Source organism: Hyaena hyaena, unplaced genomic scaffold (genome assembly GCF_003009895.1).
Source record: "Hyaena hyaena isolate Hyena2069 unplaced genomic scaffold, ASM300989v1 scaffold_202, whole genome shotgun sequence".
Lineage (NCBI taxonomy): Eukaryota > Metazoa > Chordata > Mammalia > Carnivora > Hyaenidae > Hyaena > Hyaena hyaena.
The window spans coordinates 661,423-669,340 of record NW_024080832.1 but is presented as its reverse complement, the minus strand read 5'-3'; positions in this window follow the sequence as shown (position 1 = coordinate 669,340).

The window sequence follows — 7,918 nt, the reverse complement described above, 5'->3', positions numbered from 1 at the left end:
CTCATACTTTGTCTCTGTCTCTGAAAAATGAATAAAATTTTAAAAATTTTTTAAAAAAAAGGGAGAGGGTGTTATGTAAACACAGAACTAGAAGGAGCCTCCAGCTGAACTAGTCTAATTTGTTTTGCAGGGATGTAGCAGAGGCCCAGAGAGGAAAGGGACTTGCTCAAGGTCACACAGCACTCTAACTGATCAGCTTATGAAGTGCTTCCTCTGGTACCACCAGGCATCCTTCCATGCTCTTTACACGTATTTTTTAAAAAAATTTTAATGTTTATTTATTTTTGAGAGAAGAGAACAACAGAGTATGAGCAGGGGAGGGGCAGAGAGAGAGGGGGACACAGAATCCGCAGCAGGCTCCAGGCTCTGAGCTGTCAGCACAGAGCCTGATGCGGGGCTTGAACTCAAGAACCGTGAGATCATGACCTGAGCCAAAGTTGGACGCTCAACCAACTGAGCCACCCAGGCGCCCCTTGCCCTCTACACATATTAACTGTTGCATCCTTCCAGCACCCTTATGAGGCAGGTACATTATATATTATATCCCCATTTCACAGATGGAGAAACAGAGGAACAGAGAGGTTAGGAAGGCTGCCTGGAGTCAACCGCTTGAGTGGCAGAGCTGGTCTGTGAGCCCAGGCAGCCTGCCCTGGTGCTAATGCACAATCCCAGGCTTTGCTGTCTTGCTGCAGTTACTAAGCAGGAGTCTCTGGTCTCTCTTTGGCTCTGCCTGCTGTGTGGCTTCAAGTCAGTCTCATGATCTCTGTGCATTTATACCAATAAATATAATAATAACATTGCTGTTTGCACTTCCTGAACATTTTCAATGATCTAGGCACTGTGAGCAAATGCCTTTTCCACATAATGTCCCCCACTCTCACAATAATCCTGTGGGGCAGGTATGAGAACCTCCATCCGCAGAGGAGGGCACCAAAGCCCAGAGAAGCTAATTAACCCGCCAGGACACACAGCCAGTAAGAAACAGTAGGATGTAGAGGCAGCCAAGCCCAAGCGGATCGCTGCTCTGTCCCGCCTGCACCTGGGCTGGGCTGCGCCAGGGGTCACCGTCAGTCCCACGGAGGTTGTTCTGACCAGCCCCTCCCTCCACCTTTGGACACTCTTGTGCCCGTCACCGGACCCAGCGGCCTGGTGGCCCGCGATCTGCCCTACCCCTCGCTGGTGACCCTTGCCCCTTGTGCCGCCTGACGCCACTCCTGCGTCAGGGGAAGCCGGTGTCCCGCGCCCAGTCTGGGACGTGGTTGGCAGCAGCTGCAGGAAGCAGGGATCACCGGGCATCTCGGGTGTCACCCAGAAGCCCTCACCCCGCTGTCCTTGCTTGTGCCTAGCGCCTTGCCCCCAGGGGAGCTGCGAGCAGCAGCCCCATGTGAACAGGAAGGACTCTGGGAGAAGGAAGGGGCGCCTGGGAGGCTGGGCTAGCATTGCGGAGGGGGGCGGGGGGCAGGGGCCAGGCCCTGAGGGATGGGCTGGGATTGGAGAGGTGCGAGGAAGAGGAGGGGACACACACACACACACACACACACACACACACACACAAACACACACACGTGCTCCATGCCCCACACGGGTGCTGGGCTCAGAGCCCCTCACGTGTGAGGTTCGCACGGGAGCGGAGGGGTGGACAGACGACTTCAGTGGCCTTCCCTGGGGTCTCAGTGCTGCCCTCGCTAACTCAGGGAAGGTGCGGAAGGCGTAGTAAGTGCTGTAAGGGGGCCCTGGGTCACCGCTGGCCCCTCCTAACAATGCTGTCTGGGTTTCTCTTCTGATCCCATTTCAGAGATGAACAAGCTGGGGCAGGGCAGGATTGAGGTGAGCTGCCTGTAGCTGCCTGTAGAGGAGCTAATCAGAGTGAGGGCTTGCCTACCCATGAATCTCAGAGCCCGAGGCAGGGGTGGGTGGGAAGTCGGGGGGCTGGAGGGAGGCTGAGGCTGGAGACTGTTCACAGCCCCAAGGCTGGTGGGCCAGCGGCCTGCACCAGGGAGCTCAAGACCCAGCTCTGCCTCTGCCTCTGCCTTGCTGTGCAACCTCCACAAGTTCCTTTCCCTCTCCGGTCTCCTGAAAGCCCAGAGGCTGACAGCCCAGACTGTCACTGGGGTCCTTTGTGGTCCCACAAAGCCCTGTCTTGGTGGGGAGGGACTCCCAGTGTCCCCCTCGCTGAAGGTACACTCCATCGCCAACCCCAACACTGTCACATTGACCGGGCAGGCTCTTTACATACGCTGTTTCATTTCATCAGCACACCCTTGTGAGGAAGCCTTCATCTCCAGTTTACCGGTGAAGAAACTGAGGCCCAGGGAAGGCAAGTGGGTAAGAACGAGGAGCCTAAATCCCCATGCCCCTGCCTCTCCTTCCCAGGTTAGGTGGTCACCTGGCCTAGTGCACACCGGGACTGGCTTGTCTTCCAGCCCAGAAGACCCGGGGAAGCAGCGTTTAGGACGGGGTGCCTCTCACCCGGCCCTCAGGCTGCTCAGGCCTCAGCCAGGTTCCTGGGAGCTGCGCCCTTCCATGTTCCAGGGCTGGCGGCGTGCAGCGTGCTGAGCTGCAATTACTGCTCCTCTGCGTTGCCCCGTCTGGGAGCTTCCCCGGGTGCCTCGGGGAGGCCCCGTTCTCAAAAGGCAGACAAGACCACACACAGACCCTCGAAATTCTCAGCACGTTACACGTTTTAACTGTTGAAGCCACACATCGCCCTGTTATCAACCCCATTTGACAGACGCGGGAACCGAGGCAGAATAGAATAGAGGCTACGTTACTTCCCAGGGAGCGGCGCTGGCAGACCCAGAGTGAGGACTTAAGACCTGGCAGTGTGGCCCGAGAGCCACTGTGCTCAACTCCCTCCCAGCACACGTGACACAAAGGGAAACAATAGTGGACAGGCAGTCTGTAATTACCGATTTCACTGTACAGGACAGACTCTCTGTGCCCGAGGGAAGCTGAGTGTGGAGGCAGATCAAAGTTTCCGAGAAGGAAGCCCGAGTCCCGGTGATCAAGGTGTTGGAAGAGGTGGGTGGGGGTGGAGGCGCAGGTCTGACAAGGGTGTTTGATTTGTTTGAGATACGGGGTCCCCAGCCATAGGTGCCAGGTCTTTTACCAGCCCACCTCTCCATCCCTACACCCACCTCAACACTTCCATTGCACAGAAGGGAAAACTGAGGCCTGAGCTCTTTCCAACAGGGCCTTCTGATTCTCAGAGGACGGAGGGTATCAGCTAAAGGGATGAGTTTCTGGGGGCGCAAGGGGAGGGGCTGTGGGCCTTGAACCTCTGAACCTCAGTGCTCCAGGCTTCCTTTCCCAGGCCACGTGGGGAAGGATCCCCCCTCCTCCTCTCCCCATCTCCCTGGCCTCTGCCACATCAGTAGGCCACAGGAGGGGCCTAGGCAGATGGGAGGCCAGCATCTTTCAGCCTCCACAGCCAGCCCAGGAAGGGGGCCATTTCACAGAGGGAAACATTTAGAGCTCAGTGAGTTTTGGTCTTGCCCAAGGTCACAACAGCTGACTGGAAGGGGGTCGGTTTGTGTCTCTTGAGAAGGGAGAGGGAGCGCAGAGAACAGAGAGGAGAGGAGAGAGGAAGGGAAAGGGGAAGGGTGGTCTCAGGTGTCCTGAGTCCAGTTTTCACAGGTCCCTGCCCTGGCCTCAGTCTCCCCAGTTGGCTTCCCTCCCCCTTCCCAGAAAGGACAGAGCATAGCCTCGGCCCCAGGCACAAGGCATCCTGGGAGGGAACGTGTGGATGAGGGCTCTGGTGGGGTGTGGGTCCTGGGAGGGGCTGGGGAGGGACTGTTTGTTCCCGGGTGGCCCACGTTTGGGGACGGCTTTATGGTGCCATCTGGAAGATGTGGCCTGGGCGGGACTAGCTGGCACGGGGCCAGGGCGGGGAAGGGGGCACGGGGCACAGTGGGGAGCTGCCCCCCAGCTGTTGCCTGGCCCTGAAAGGAGGGTGGAGTCCCCTGGTGAGCATGAGCCCAGTGTAGTGTGACGAAGATTCTGCGAAGCGGGGAACTAGTCCCATTTTGTGGGTGGGGACACTGAGGCCCAGCCGATCAGTGAACCGCCCCAGGTGACACCTGGCCAGGTTTGAATGACATTGAAGCTCACGTCCTACCTTCGTACCCACCTCCCAGCACTGCCACACGGGCGTTGGGCACCAATGGCAAGCCTGGAACGAGAGGACCAGGCCTGGATGCTCTGAAACCTTGGGCAAGTGTCTCTACCTCCTTAGGGCTCAGTTTCCTATACTGTAAAATGGGAGAGTATATACTTTCTGGGTCGACCAACAGGAGAAACCGCTGAGAGAGCATTCGTGAACGTGGTCAGGAGGATCAAAGGACAGTGGTTCCAGGGGTGGATGAGGGTGTGCTTTTTTTTATCGTGGAGGTTTACAGCTGACAGACCCACGGCGCTCACCCTGCTGCCACGGGGGGAAGTCCTTACCTGGCATCCAAGACCCTTGACTGCCCCCCCCTTAGTCATTGCTGCCTGGCCTTCTCTCTGAGCCTCAGTCTTGTCATGGATAGGACAAGATAGGAGGCTCCAGGAAGCCCCTGCATGAGAAAATGTACCACATAGACACATAAGGTATTGTCACTCAGTAACACTGACACCGCAAGCAGATCGGTCCTCAGCTCCTCAGGGAGGAGTTTTTGATCTTCCTAAGGCCTCAGAGACATCAGGGTGAGAGACAAGGTCTCCGGCAGCAGGACCGTGGAGGGAGACAATTTGGGGCACTAGCCCATTCTTACTCCTTCCCTAGCACCCCGAGGCAGCTTTCTCCACGAGGGCATGTGCTCAGGGCTTAGGGTCCCTGCGCTTCGGGGTGAAATTGACTTCTCCCATACGGTTGGTTTGGGGACAGCACTGGCTCCCTTCCAGGTCCAGTGAGAGGCCAGAAGGGGCTGCCTGGGGAGGGAGGCCCTGTCTTCCTCGTCAGGTGCCCACCACTCAACCCCACGCACGGGACCCAACCCACCAGAGGGGACCACCTAGAGGATCCACTCAGGCCAGCCTTGGAGCTTCAGCATTTGCTAAGCAGCCCCTCTGAATAACTGCGGTACTGATACACAAGCCCCTCCCCACACCTCCTTGTGAGTTTCCCTTTTGTCGCTTCTCCAGGCTGGGGCCAGCCCCTGGGCCGAGGGCTCTCACACCTGACATCTGACCTGGGGCCTTCCGTCTGGAGCTGTGTTCTATCACCTGCCTCTCCAGGGTCTACAGTTTTTGGATTCTGGGGGTCTACAGCCACTTCCCTGGGGGCTACATACATTTATCACACACATTTTTTAAAAAGTTTACTTATTTATTTTGAGAGAGAGAGCGAGCAAGTGGGGAAGTGGCAGAAAGGGAGAGACAGAATCCCAAGCAGGCTCCGCTCTGTCAGCGCAGGGCCTGACGTGGGGCTTAAACTCACGAACCACAAGATCATGACCCTGGCCGAGATCAAGAGTCAGACACTCAACCACCTGAGCCACCCAGGTGCCCCCTTCACACACATTTACTGAGTGCCAGCTGTGTACCTGGTGCCTCTTGACCACCTGGTTAATCACATCTACCACCTTTTCCCTGGTTTATCTTCCTGGTACTTAGAGGAGCCTGGAAACACCTTCTTTAGGTCTTGGTCTGTGCGATGCTGTCTCTCCCCATCAGATGTCAGCTCCTTGCAGGCAGGGGGTAGATCTGGAGTGTCCACTGCTGTCTCCAGTTCTGGAGTGGGGGGTCCTGCACTGCCCCACTGAGGGACACCATAGGCTGATGTTATGCATACCTTTCTCTTGAGCAGCCCTGGGGGGTTTCTGTTACTGGAAACCCCAACAGGTTCAGAAAATGCACTGCGGTCTCCTTACGAGAGAATAGAAGGGTGGGGGTGAGGACAGAGGGCCCCATGGGTGGAGGGAACACCGAGACGGAAGAATGCAGGCATGCATACGGAAGAGAGTGCTAGTTGTCTTCCCAGTACCCACTCTCTCCTTCTTTCTTACTAATGGAACCCTAATTTTCCTGGATAAAGTAATGCCAGCATTCCTCGCAGACAGAAGGAATAGTTAACCAAGTTCTATCTAATGGGAGATTCGTGAAGTTGTTAGGTAGGGATTCCGGGGCAGTTCCTTAAAAAGAGGACTGATTCAGTCTTTCCTCCTTTCTGCCTGGAACTGGGGTGTGATGGCTAGAGCCATGGTGGCTACATTATGACCATGAAGAGGCCTTGAGGATGAAAAGCCAGCCCTGTAATTGCCTTCAGACTTTATATATAAGAGAAAATAAATCCCCATCTTGTTTAAGCCACTGTCTTTCAGGACTATGGTACTTGCAGCCAAATGTAATTCCTAAATGACTCAAGAGGGTCTGTCAATATCTTCTTCTTTGCCATCTCCTTTGTCTAGGCGGTCTTGGGTGACCATTTCCTTTAAGGAGGCCTTTGAGAAGCAAAGGGGATGAAGCCAATTCATTGGATGTGGAGCCAATCCTGGGAGATCAGGGCATATCCAGGAGAGAGTCCCTGTAGAGGTAAGCCATGCTTGGGAGTGTCCAGGGAGGGTAGAGTTTGAAGGGACCCTGAACTCAGTTCTCATCCACTGTCCCCCTCACCAGTAAGTTTGCAGATAAATATACGATATCCACGGCACATACAAATCTCCAGTAACAACACCCCTTCTCCCAAATACACAGAGCCAGTATTAGAAAATGCTCTAATATCTAGGAACTTTGCCAAGGTCTCCCTTATGGGAGCCCTGCCCACTGCATCCAGAGGAGTCAGGACCATGGACTGAGGCTGTGGCCAGCCCAGGAGTGAGGGCGGCCGGGCCAGAGGCACTGCTGTGGAACTCTGCTAGGCCCAGTGACCAGAGCTGGGGGAGACCACGGATGCTTCTCTGCTGGTTAGAACAGGCCCTTGAGGGCACAGTGCTGAGGCGGGCACTGCAGCTCACTGTCTAAGCCTCGCATCATGTGGGTGAGAGACAGAGCCCAGAGATGGGGATTGTTTCCCTCCAAGTCACACAGGTCTAACGGTGGGGCAAGGTGAAACGCCAGCCAGAATCTCCATTTCACAAAATCCACAACTGGCTCAAAAATACAACAGGCACCTTTCCCCCTTTTTTGGCTGTTCGCCTTTTCTGGAATGCTCTTTTCCCAGACATCATAATGATCATTCCCTCGGTTGCTTCACATCTTTTCTTCATATATCACCTTCTCAGTGGGGGCCTCCCCTGACCTCCTATTTAAAGCTGAACTTCATCAGGGTGCCTGGGTGGCTCAGTTGGTTAAGCATCCGACTTCAGCTCAGCTCATGACCTCATGGTTCATGAGTTTGAGTCCCATGTTGGGCTCTGTGCTGACAGCTGCTTCAGATTCTGTGTCTCCCTCTCTCTCTGCCCCTCTCTGGCTCACGCTCTCTCTCTCTCCTTTCTCAAAAATAAATATTAAAAAAAATAAAGTGGCACTTCACCTTCCCTTTGCTACGCCGTTTCTCCATATCCCTTCTCATCATCCAACATACCACATACTTCACACATGTTGGCTCCATGATGCAGGGTATTTTTTTTGTCTGTTTCACCACTGCATCCTCAAGACCTAGGACAAGGCTCAGTCCAAGGTAGGTAACTGCTCAGTATTTATTTCTTAACAGGATGGATAAGAGAAGAATGTCCAGCTTCAGCCACAGTGCTTCCGCACATGGAGGGCGTGAGGAAAACGCTTGAGTGGCCGCTGCTTCCCGGTGCACGGACGTCGCCGCAGCCATAGCCCCGAGGGCACCAGAGTTGGCGGATCTGCGGGAGCCAAGACGCGCCCTTTTAAGGGCAGACTGAAAACAAAGCTTAAATTGTCTCCGCTGCTTTCCTCATGGAAAAAACAAACTAGGCCTTCCCAGCTCTTTTGTGACCGTGGCTCTGTATGAACGTGAGGGTGTGCA